This window comes from Nasonia vitripennis, chromosome 5 (genome assembly GCF_009193385.2).
Source record: "Nasonia vitripennis strain AsymCx chromosome 5, Nvit_psr_1.1, whole genome shotgun sequence".
NCBI lineage: Eukaryota > Metazoa > Arthropoda > Insecta > Hymenoptera > Pteromalidae > Nasonia > Nasonia vitripennis.
The window spans coordinates 24,601,510-24,613,532 of NC_045761.1; the positions used below are offsets into that span (position 1 = coordinate 24,601,510).

General features: G+C 47.0%; 1 protein-coding gene across 16 annotated transcripts in view; it reads right to left on the reverse strand.

Annotated features, from left to right (window-relative positions):
- The window catches only part of LOC107981128 (complexin), a 175,370-nt gene that overhangs the window by 132,737 nt on the left and 30,610 nt on the right, over window positions 1-12,023 (reverse strand). For 3 of the 16 annotated variants that reach the window (XM_032600664.1, XM_032600665.1, XM_031931337.2), the window contains exon 1: window positions 9,502-9,668. The exons of 4 other annotated variants lie outside the window; for them this stretch is intronic. The gene's annotated coding sequence lies outside the window, so the exon portion shown is untranslated. Of the gene's footprint in view, window positions 1-8,501; window positions 8,655-9,200; window positions 9,669-12,023 lie in introns of those variants that run through there. 9 more of the 16 variants (XM_032600669.1, XM_032600660.1, XM_032600663.1 and 6 more) reach the window with 6 other exon arrangements.

The following is a 12,023-nucleotide window of genomic DNA, read 5'->3' on the forward strand; positions in this document are numbered from 1 at the left end:
GTTCGGCTGATTATTACCGTTGCGATATAGTGAGAGAAACGAAAGCTCGATATTTTTAATAAAACCGAAAGCTCCGGCAAGCGATGATCAGCGCTGCGCAATGGGCCGTCACCCCGGCGCGTAAATCGATCCCCCCTGGATCATCTCATCCGTCCGTTCGTCCCTGGCACACATTTCCGTCGCGTAATCGAGCCGTCGACATATATACATTATATAGACGCCGCGTATCGATCGTCCGCCTCGGAAATTGCGTCGGATGCGGAAATCCTCGTGGATCAGATGCGAGGAGGACTACTCGGACCGACACCGATGGAGATCCGAGCTTGCAGAGGATACCGGCCGGTCTAGACTGCGGGCTAATCCTCCCGCTGAGATTCGGAAAAATGGGAGCGACCGACGATACGCATCGATTGAACGAGGTTATACGCGCGCAATTTCAACTAAATGTGTCTGCGTTATCGCGATTAGGAAGTTTAATTTAACACGTATGGCTCGCGCTTAATAACGCAACTTTGCTAATTAGACGCGCGCGGCTCGGTGTATCTAAAATCGCGCGAGCGTTAACCCACTTCGGCGAGAACGAGAGAACGCGATGCGTAAACAAAATATAAAGTCCGATGCAGTGCGCAGGCTTGCCGGCCGAAAAACTTTTAATCGCCTAATTACACCCACACGCAAGCTCGTAAAAGCTCCGCGTTTATATCACTTTGCCACTATATGGCCGCGACTCTGTTTTATACCGCTCGCGAGATAAAATTGCAAATCGAATCACGGCGCGCGCGCGTGAGAAGAAGCTTTGTCGCGGAAGAAGAAGTAGAAGAAGAAGCTTGGCGAAAAGGGTCAAGCGTGAAGAGTCGCAACGGCGAGCTTTCGAAGAAGGTCGAGTGGAAATTCGATTTTCCGCGGTGTAAGTCGTGAGATGGAGGAGAAGGAGTAGAAGAAGAAGGAAGGTGGGGACGAGGCGAGGAGGACAGCTAGTCGTCGTCGACCGGGGAGCTGAGAAATCGCTGCAGCTACTGCTCTCCGCGTCATTGCGGATTAGACGCCGAGACGACGCGCACGTGCGAGAGCTTTTAGGCTTCGCACACAGTTGCTCGGAGTGAGGTGCGACTCTGTAAACTGTGTTCGCTGTGACTGTGGTGTATAATCAAGTTTTCGATTCTCTCAGTACTTTTTTACGCTTTTTCGAATTTCGAGAAACATCTCGTGCATGTACATACATCGCCACACGCAATATCTTCCATAACGAAATGGAGTTAACCCTCGACATCCAACCCCATCCCGAGGAGCCCTCGCATCTCACCCCTTGTGATTTTTCGCGGCGATTGGTTCCGCGAGCTTGCGCTCTTCGGAAATTCGATTTCCCGCGAGCGCGTCGCCGAGCTTACAGCCGGGCGGGCGGAAAAATGTGTTTATCGCGTTATTACGGCTCGCCTGGCTTTTGGGTCGACCTCGTCGTCGATACTTCATTTTTCTCGGCGTCCGAGAGAGAGAGAGAGAGAGAGAGAGAGAGAGAGAGAGAGAGAGATACGTAAACATTTTAAAATAGAATATTCCAGCCAAACGCGGTGTTAGCATCGTATATCGGAAGACGACGATCACGGTCGGCCCTCGAGTGCGCTGCAGCGCGCCGTCGAGGAACATTCGACATAATTAGAGCCTAAGCAAGCACTCGCTCGCTTGATTAACTCGATTAGCCAAATTATCGATAAGCATCGGCTACTCTCAAAAGCGGAGGCGGCGCCGGCGAGCGTCACCCTCCCCGGGACTCAAACGAGACTCGAGACTTGCAAGAGCGATTATCGTTATGCCGACGATATAATTGTCGTTTTCTCTCATCGCGCGTATAACCCATTTCGTCTACTGCTTTCATACTCATTTATGTGAAACACGTGTTTTTAGCTTTTGACGAATGAGAAATAAAGGAATGTCGATATACGAACAAAACGGCGCGTGTTCATTCGAATATAACATGTAGGTCACAGCGGGGTGCATTCGACGATAGGAAAAAAAAGAGGAGAAGAGAATCCGATATCCCCTCGGCGCATTAATCGCGAGGAATTCGCGCGTGTTGTAATCTCGTCGCGGAAAGGGAAACAGCGCAGTCGAAAGGAGGGACGTCCTCTTATTACCAGGCGTAATTACCCTAATTACTCGCGCGCGCGAGCTGTGTCCTGCAGTTGAATTACGCGCGAGAGCTTGCACGTGACTCGATGCGGACGTGAGCGCGATCCTGTGGTAAGATGTGCCTTCGGATAAATTTTCTCCTTTTTTTTAGAGAGTTGGAAGGAAAACAAGCAGCTCGAATTTTCCTATCCAATCCACAGCGCTGAGAGAGGGAAGGGGAAAGAGCTCTAAAAAAGGCATCAACAAAACTCGTTCCTCCGACCGCTCTCGAGCTTTTACTCAAGTGCTCGTCTCTCCCGCGCAGTTAAGTCTCGCTGCTGTGGCTCGAAAGAGAGAGGGATGTACCTGCAGCGCTCTCGTCGTGTTTTCGGTGCTCATAAAGGCGGGTTTACAGTTGCTGTCGTAAAGGAAGTCGCTCACTTTTTCACTCCCTCGCGTTTCCACAGGGGGAGATGCATCAGGATGATTGGCGGATCGTATTGTTTGGATTTCGAGGGCCGTAAGGCGCTTTTTCGAAAATCGCGATGAAGCTCGACGTTGATTAATCAAACCGAGAGTAGACGCGTCGTTGTGCAGGAGAGAAAGGAACATTGACGGCAGGGTCGTCCTCTCGAGCTTGCGAAACTCGGCCTCATTAGCGAGCGCACGTGGCCGAAAGACGCGGACGAGGGAAAAGTGAATTTTGAAAAGGAGACGAGATTTTTTATTAATAAGAACCCTGACGAATTAAAACTTTCCGACTTTGTCTCCAGGGCGAGGAAAGGCAGCGGAATTTGCGTCATAATCAACGTCAGCTACTTCTCGAGAAATGAAAACGTACATAGTCTTCAAATAAAAACACACTATATATACAGCGCGACGTTTCCCTTAAACGTTCGTCTATTCACACAGTCAAGAGCAACTTCCCCTCGTCAACACACAGCACAGCATTACATCAATTTTAACGATACACCAACAACTACGCCGTCGCGCTCTGTAATGAAAACTCAGCGGAGCGAAAGGAAAGACTCGTCGTTGTCGTCGTCGTCGCCGCTTAACAATAGCGGCTGCAAAGTGTCGTCATCCCATCGTCGCCGGACTAATTAAAAATAAACGCTCGCGAGAGTTTCTTTAAGGCTTCGGCGCTGTAGCTTCGTAATGATAACGTTTCGTTCCTCATCGTTGGATCGAATTTTATATTTACGAGGAAAAACTGGATCGATGAGAAAGATTGATTTTACGGGATGAGATGCAGACGATAAGATCTGATTCATCCGTCGAATGGGAGCAGGTGACCGCGGGTCGAGATAACGGAAAGCTGATCCGAGAGATTACGGATAGGTATTGTAAAATTTCTATTTTTACGCTGTTGCAAAATTGGAGCGAAAGCTCGTTTTTGCAAATACACACCGCCTCGTGCGTGTGCACGCATTTTTCCTATGGAAGAAAGTAGGGGATAGTAATATGGCTTCCGAAAAAACCATATGAATTCTTTGTTTGGCTTCTCGTTCACGTCGACGCGTTTTGTTTTGTCGGCGATAGATTTGCGGTATTTGTTTGGTGGAGAAAGCGGAGTAATGATTTTTTTCGTAAAATCGAAACTAAAATTAGGCCATCACGTGGCGCATTACATCAAACGTCGCGGTTCAATTAACGAAGGTTATAACGCGCGGCTCGTTTGCGTATACGCGCTTTATCAATTATGTAATATAGATTTCTGGAAGCCAGAATTAGAAGCTTCGCAGTCCAATTAAGGTGGGTAAACGTTTACCAGATAGTTGGTTATTGTGGTTCTAGTATAATTACACAATTAGTGGATAATGCGCTGTTGCATAACCGTCAGTATCAATATCACGCTTAATTCGAATAAATATATAATCGACCGTAAAAGTTGATTGGCCGAACCGTACAATCAAACTTCGACACTTCTAACTATAAGGATAATATACGGTTCTCCACTTCCTGAAAATTCCAAATATTTAATCCGAAGAAACCGCACTTGAATTAAAAACTTCTCTACCTCCAAAATTCGCAATTCCTGGATAATTAAAATTTTCCGAAAAAAATCGAGCACACTTAAAATTCATGTCCGTCAGCCTCGCGTCGGAAGTAGAAAAATTCCCAAACTTATTCGGGAAACTCCGCTTAATTACTTCACGAAGCGACGATTTCATTTACAACGATGAAATTTCCGGGCGACGATTTCCGGGAAAGGGACGAGGAAATAAAGAGAGCGAGTCGAGCTACTCCATTATGCAGCCGAGAAGAGCATCCATATTGATAAGGGGCGAGAGTCCGTCGGAGGTTTTCATGCGGTCTATAGATAGGGCGAAGGAGAAGATTCCGAAGTATTGGTCGATTTGTTTGTTAATGTGCGACGGCTGCGGGATATTGAAATTCGAGGGGGACGATAGGCTTTCATGGAAAGCGAGAAGTATAAACTTCGCGGAGCGAAGAGCGACGAGGATTTTTCCGAACGTGTGTACGCTTTTATGAATTTTATTTGGTTTTTGTTTCACTGAAGAAAGAAAACGCTCGGCTGCAGGTTCGTCCGCGTACGCGTTAATTAAAATCAAACATTTACCCGATGCGTTCAATAATGGAACGTTTTTAGAATACACACACAGGGTTCCTAGAAATAATCACGCAGTCACGCTTTGTAATTAAACAGGGATCATTATGATGTACGGTATCCATATACATTTCGAATTATTCTGTCATTCGATACTTTTAATCAATCCCAGAGTGGCCCGAGTACATTCAATATTCCACATGATTTAATTAATAACTCGAAGAGTCCCACTGAAAAATCGAAAAAATCATCGATTTCTCATTAAACAAACGACGATTCACAAACGATCTCACCAGTGTCCCTTTAAAATTCAAATTACCCCTCTTCCACCGCAAACCCAATCACAGCCTCCTTCAAGCCCACTAGAGCGTGAATAATAGACTCTCTCGAAGAATCCCACGTAAATTTTTCATCCGGATCAATCGAGGTCACGCGGAGCTTAGACAGAGAGAGGATTAGACGCCGCCGAGTCTCTCGAATATGCACCTAACGACTATGATCTACTTTCCGCTGGCTGGAGCAACTTCCGCGACGACAAACCAAAAGTGCAATTTCGAATTCTACGGCTATGAGAACTAATCCTCCACACCGCGAACTTTCGACTTTGAATCTCGTTGCGGAAATTTCCCGTCTGTGTATGTGTGTGTGTTTGGACTCGCATTCGAGAGACGGGATAATGGCGTGAATTACGAGCGACTAACAGAAAATCCGGATCCATTTATTAGACGCCGGTTCGAGGGAGTTCGAGCGACGAGAGAACGGGTTATTTCGATAGCGATCGCTTTTGATTGTGTGTGATTTAGGGTAAGTTGTAATTGATTGTCGTATTATACGCTGGTGCTTCTGTTTCGGATTCTAGAACGCCTAGTGTATTTGTCGAACGAAAGCCTGAAAGCTCTTATACTTTCAGTGCAATATATCACGTAAAAATTCAAACTCCCCGCCCATGCGACATCCCTTTGACAAGTTCCCCGTAAAATCCAACTCCTCAAATTCGATCAGTCGCGTAAATTCGTCGGACGAAAAAAAAATGACCCGCGCACTAAACGCTCTTTGCGCGCGGGAAATTTCAAAGACACCCCACAGCGCTGTCCCTCTCTCCGCCAGCTGAAAATCCGAGAGAATATTCGCGTCCATATATTCCCGTCGAAAATTACATCATCCATAACCTCTTCAAAAAAAGCGAAGTGCTCGGGCTGTGGCGCATTTATTTATTCGCTATGGCCGGCATCGAGATAAATCTGCCCTGACAACCGAAATTTTTCGATACGAGAAGAATAAAAAAAAGTAATGGAAAAATGAATCGAAATCGTATCGAGAATGGAAAAACTGCGGGGAGGCAGCACTTGACGAAAAAAATTGTTTCGCGTGTCTGTCGGCAATTATTACCGCGTTCTGTCTCTTCGCTCTAATTTTTTTTGTTCGTGCCTGCCATCACTGGTCTCTGGTACACGAGGTTTGATCGATTCTATCAATTTCGTATTCATAGGGTTTTCCGCGTCAATTGATGAGGCCGTTACAGCGCTCCGGTTTTGAATCGAAGACTGATATCTCCCGTCGGCTTGAAAAATTCCGTCGCGTCGAGCTTTCCGATGTACTTTTCGCAAAATCCACCGGAGAACTGTTTTTCGGCCACGTAATACGCGACGTGGACAAATGTCCCACACTCCCGAGAAAAATCCAGCTACTCTTCGCTGTACGTTACGCAAAACGACCGAAAGCGTGCTCTACATTTGCAAATCAACTGAATTATTTCCCGCTTTACGACACAATTTGACCGGCATAGTCGTTGGAAAACGATACGCTAAAAAAAACAACGGCCGTATACGCGCGAGCGGCGACGACGCTTTAAACGACAAAAAAATGAAGCCGTAAAATAACCGCGTTGATTGCGTCGCTCTCTCGGTGAAAAATGTATACGCCAGCGCGCGCGAACGTCGAGAGCTCGATAAATATTTTCGATGCTATACGCGCTAGTAATCTCGCGTCCTTGACGTGCATAGGCTACCGCGGGGGAATATGCGATTCTTTTTTCGCGAGTTATGAAATTTTTACAATCCAAGCGTATATCGCCGTTGCTATTTTATCATTTGTTTATGGACGGGTGTAGGTATACCCTCACGTTTTTTTTCCAGCAGTAACTCCGTAGCGATTAATGAAATCGGAGCGGATCTCAATTAAAAGTTCTTATCTGGCGAGCACTTAACACGAGACAATAATTCTCCTCCTATAATTTCCCCCTGCGATAAGGAGCCGTTAGAGTCGCTTCTCTCTCTCTCTCTCTCTCTCTCTCTCTCTCTCTCTCTCTCTCTCGTAAAACTGCGCGAGGACGAAATCTTGGCCGCGAGTGCAAAGTTGGCGTGTACGTGGCAAAGTCCAGGGAGAGGCAGTATAGTGGCATACATTAACGACAGGTCCGCGCGCGGCGGCAGCTGCTGCCGCGGGCTCGAAAACTTTGTGCTACGCGAGAGCTGCCGGAGATAATTAAAGCTACGTTTGCGGTGGACGCTGTGGCAGACCGAATGCGGCCAAGTGGGTGAGAGAGACTAGCTAAGGGATGTTGGATGTTTGCTTTTGAGAGCTGAGTAGTTGTCCTTTTTTCCGGGTGGGGTTAATGAGGATATTTGTTTTGAGAGATATGCTATATTCGTTACCGACACGAAATTCTTCTGAAACTTCAAAGCGTAGAGAGTAACGGTATAGCTGTAACTAAACTTGGACGCAGATTCCCGACGTGATGCTCTCGTCAAAGAAGTCGCTCGCGGCCATTAGCGAGAGTGGAAATCGAGATTCGCGCGGCGCTCTCGGATTTCCCCGCGCGAGAGAGAAGAAAAGCGAGAAGGAAGCAAGCTTTCTATATACTATATATACACTTCCAGCGCTGCTTAATTTCCGGACTTCCTCACTGCAGCTTGTATTCTTTTCTTCAACTCGTTTTAGAGCCCAAGTTCGAGCGAGGCTGCACGTGCTTCGATTAATAATCGAGTTCGGACTTTCCACTCCGGAGTTTTTAGTTTCAGCAATTAGTCGGCTGCGCCTTTGTGCGCGAGAGATGAAATCGCTGCTAATTTAAGAGCTTTTCTTGAGCACGAGAGAGCAGCTCTATGGATGAAGTTGATGATTTATTGTGGAGAAATCGTTCGGCATAACGCGTTTAAAACTTCCCTTCGTTTACTAGTACATCGAGCAGTAAATGAAAAGAGTTAATTTTTTCGAGTTAAAGGTAAAGCCTCTCGCGACTGCGGCATTAATCCGCATCAAGCTCGCGTCGACAAGCTTTTCTCGTTCGGTTTTCATTAAAGCGCTGTGCCGAAAGCCCTCGCGCTCGCTCATAAATAATAATTGAAGAACGCACAGTCAGCGGCTTCCGCAACGCGATTAATCGATGGCAAGTTGTTTTTTACCGACTGCCTCCTCCTCGTGGCGATAAAAATTGTAACGGGATGTTTGGAGCTCGCCGAGTGGAAAATAGAATTTTTGAGTATACCGTCGGACGGATCTAATTTTGCGGACGGAAACGTTTTGAAAATTTTTCGACCATCGCACTGGGAGAGATATTTCAAAAATGCTAATTGTTCGTCGAAATTTTAATTAAAATATTTCAAAGGACCCCTGTGTGCGCTTGCTTAATTTCGTATTCAAAAACTTTGTAAATAATAAAGTTCTTTTGAGGGAAAACGTTAAGAGCCGGGCATGTAATCTTGTTCGCACTTTTGAAATTGAAAATTTTGCAAGCACGTTGCGCTCGAGATTTTACGACTCGCGCGCATGTTTTGCACACAAATTGGTTTTTATATGCGACTGAGTGTATTCATAGAATTACCGCTGCTGCCCTTTCACAAGCGTCGCGTGAAACGAAACGCGAATGAAGCCGCGCATCCTTGACTGAATTTTTAGCTGAAGTAATAATTATTTACGTCGGATGTCCTTTTCACGCGATTCAATTGCTTGGGATGAATGAGCGAACTGTCCTTACCTGGAACAAAAAGAAGAAAATTCATCGGTTAAGATGATGCTTTTGGTCAATAGCAAAAGCTAATCTATTTGCCGAAAACCAATCTATATCATCTATATCGCGCGCAATCTGCTCGTGGGTATATATTTGCCATGACAACAAACTGCTAAGTAAGCAGTCTATAGGATAATAGTTTCCGACAGAAACAGCAGCATTAGCAACACTGCAGAAGAGTTTGGCCAGGCTTGATCGGCTTATAGCCGGAACTTGGCCGTCGGCTATTTCCCAACACCCGAGAAAATTTCCAAGTAATATCAATCCGCACATAAATGTCCGATGGATATGACTTTTTCCAACTAATTCGTTATTCAACTCCACGAGTCACAAGGTTATATACGGGACTGAAATCACGCGCGCGATATCTCGAGGATAGAATCGAAACAGTCGCAGCCGCAGAGGCGCATAGCTACGTGGTTACGTCGGATGTATCGCCGAGAGCTCACCGGCTTATTATAACAACGCGGCAGCGGCGCCTCGCAATAACACGACAATGACTGGCTTATATACCATACGCCGACGTCTCTCTCTATCCGATGCTCCTTTCAAGCGGTCGCGCAGTCGATTAAATGCTTCGACTTCGCCGGATCGATGCTCGTTGTGTGGCTTATTGGCGTCGTCGAGGTGCGCGATAGCTTGTTAAAAGTTCAGCGCTGGGAATTCCTGAATGAGAGCTGCTTGTGTGTATCGCGCGGCCGTGACTCGCTGACGTCAGGCTTTAAAATTAGAGCTGTGATCTGTACTAGAATAGCCTGGAATCTGCGATATCGACTATGAGAGTATTCGAATAATTATCGTGGCAAAAACTAACCTCCGGAGACACTCCCGGTGTAGATCCAAAACTTTCACAGTAAACACACACACACACACACGCACAGATACAGACACGCGGTAAAAAGAAAACAGCAATAACGCGCAGGCGAGCTAACCAGAAGAAAAAGTACAACTAGTGCGTCTCCGTCGTCGGAGGTCAGAAAACAATTAACCGCTTCTCCCACTCGACGCTCTCCCCCTCCTCTGCAAATCAACGCACACACACTCTCTTCACTTCTGAGCTTCTGCAGCGGCAGCACAAAAGGCGATAATAACATTATTCCGTCGCAGCAGTGATAGTAGTAGTAGGAGTAGTAGTAGGAAGTCGCGTTCGACGTCGTCGTCTTTGACGAGCTAATTTCCGCCGGCGGAGCTTTTGATCCGAAATTAGCCGAACTCTCGAACGAGTTACACCGTCGCTTATGAGCGAGAGAGGGAGATGCTCGAGAGAGAGAAGGTAGTTAACGCTGCGACTAGGAGAGTTTCAGCGACTGGAGAGATAAGGCTGATGGGCGACGTGCGTCGCTGCTGTGCGAACTTACGGCTATAGACGAGAGAGAGAGAGAGAGAGAGAGAGAGAGAGAGAGAGAGAGAGAGAGAGAGAGAGAGAGAGAGAGAGAGAGAGAGAGAGGGACGAGGGCTGGATATGTATTGCGTGTGAATGGGCTGATGCGCTCTTTCGGAGCTGGTATTATTTTTCTTATATACGCTCGAGGTTGATCGAGTTTGCGCGCGAATGAGCGTATCAACGATTTCGGTCGGATTATTTTCGATCGTGGGAGAACTTGCGGGAAAAGGCACTAAATTAATCGGACAAAGTTCTCCCCCCTGTAAGACAAGCCAAACTTGGGTTCCCTCAACGTATACTCTTGTCAAACAAAAATCTCCGCAACTTCCCGCCTGTATAACACATACACAGCGACAGCTATTCTTGCAACTGACAATTAAGTCCAATTTCGCGACGAGCCCGCTCCGCAGCGAGATATTGCCGGGGCCAGCGTGTAACTTCTCACAATTACCATGATACCCGAGTAGAGCAAGAGAGAGAGAGAGGGCTGCCTCTGCTCTGCTCGATAATTCGATCAGAGCAGCGCGACGTCCAACTTCCGGAGACGCGGAAACTCCGGTCTTCGCTCCTGAATAGCCGATGCGGAGTTGGCGAGGAAAATTCGAGATTTCGAATCCGAACCGACGCTAGATGACGCTGTGTTCGTGGATGCAAAAAAAAATTGATTAACTAGCAACCCGCCTGAAAATCCAAACCTCCCCGTAATTCATGTATTATAAGCTCCGCTCGACATCTGTATACACTGGTAACGAACAGAAGTAGAACTTGATAAGAGGAAAGCTCAAGGGGGAAAACGGCAGCGTTGTCTCGATCCAGTTATACACGCGGCGGGCTGGTGGAGGACTAATTCAATTCGCGGAGAGCAGCTTCGGGAGAATCGCGCGCAAATCAGTAGCGCATTCGAGGGCGAAGGAGAGAAGAAGAGTAGGCGACGTTCGTAACTGTATAAACTCCGAGTCTCGGGAGGTCGTGTCTATACACCAAAGACTACGACGACGACTACTACGACGTCGAAAGAGAATCGGAGATGATGGAGGGGAAACTGCGGCGCGAATGTGTGTATGCGTGTGTTTAGATTAGATACGCTAAGTGAGAGACCGGATTGACGCGGCGGCGGCTTTTGTGCGTGCGAGATCAAGTGCCGTGGACTTACAGACGAGCTAGAGGCTGACTTTGCGGGAACTGTTGTCGAGTTCGCGGCGCGGTTTGATTGGAAATGTAAATTGTTTGGGGAAAGTTTTATTGCGACGACGAGAGAATGGCTGCGGTGATGAAGCTACTTTGGATTTTGTTTTCGGGTGTGTAGTGTATAAATAATTTCACTGTCGTATAATTTCGGGCTACATTATTAAAAAGTTTTCCAAACAGCCGTTCGCGATAAATTCTTGTAAGAGGGTATATGGGTCCACCTTTTTTTCAATACACCTCACACCTTCGAAAAAGCTTCTAAATCGTTCGAAAACCAGTCCCTCACCGCACAGCTCGAGTCCAGACAATATAAGCCTGCCTCGCGCTCGCACAGCGTGTGAGAGGGAAGAAAAATCGTCGCGACGAAATTTACGAAGTACCGTTTAAAGTAGCGCAAACAAATGGGCCGAGCTCAACCCTCCGCGTATACACACACCTACATGCAGTCCTCCCTCTGAGATGAGAGACAAAGGACGGCAGAAGCACAGAAGAGGGGAAGAAGACGAGGAAAAGCAATAGGCGAGACGCGAAGAGGAAATTGCTGCAGGCTTGCTCGAAGGATGGAGACAAATATAGGTGCATATATACGGGAAAAGTTTCCGGCGGGGAAGGACGCCGTCGTTCCGAAATAGTTCTATTTACTCGCCGGGGGCGGGGGGGGGGGGGTGGAAGGAAGAATTTCAATTTTTTTTCGTTAGCCCGAGCTTTTTCGTCGAGGGATTGACGATCACGTCCTAGATTCTGCTTTATTAAAAAAGGACTCA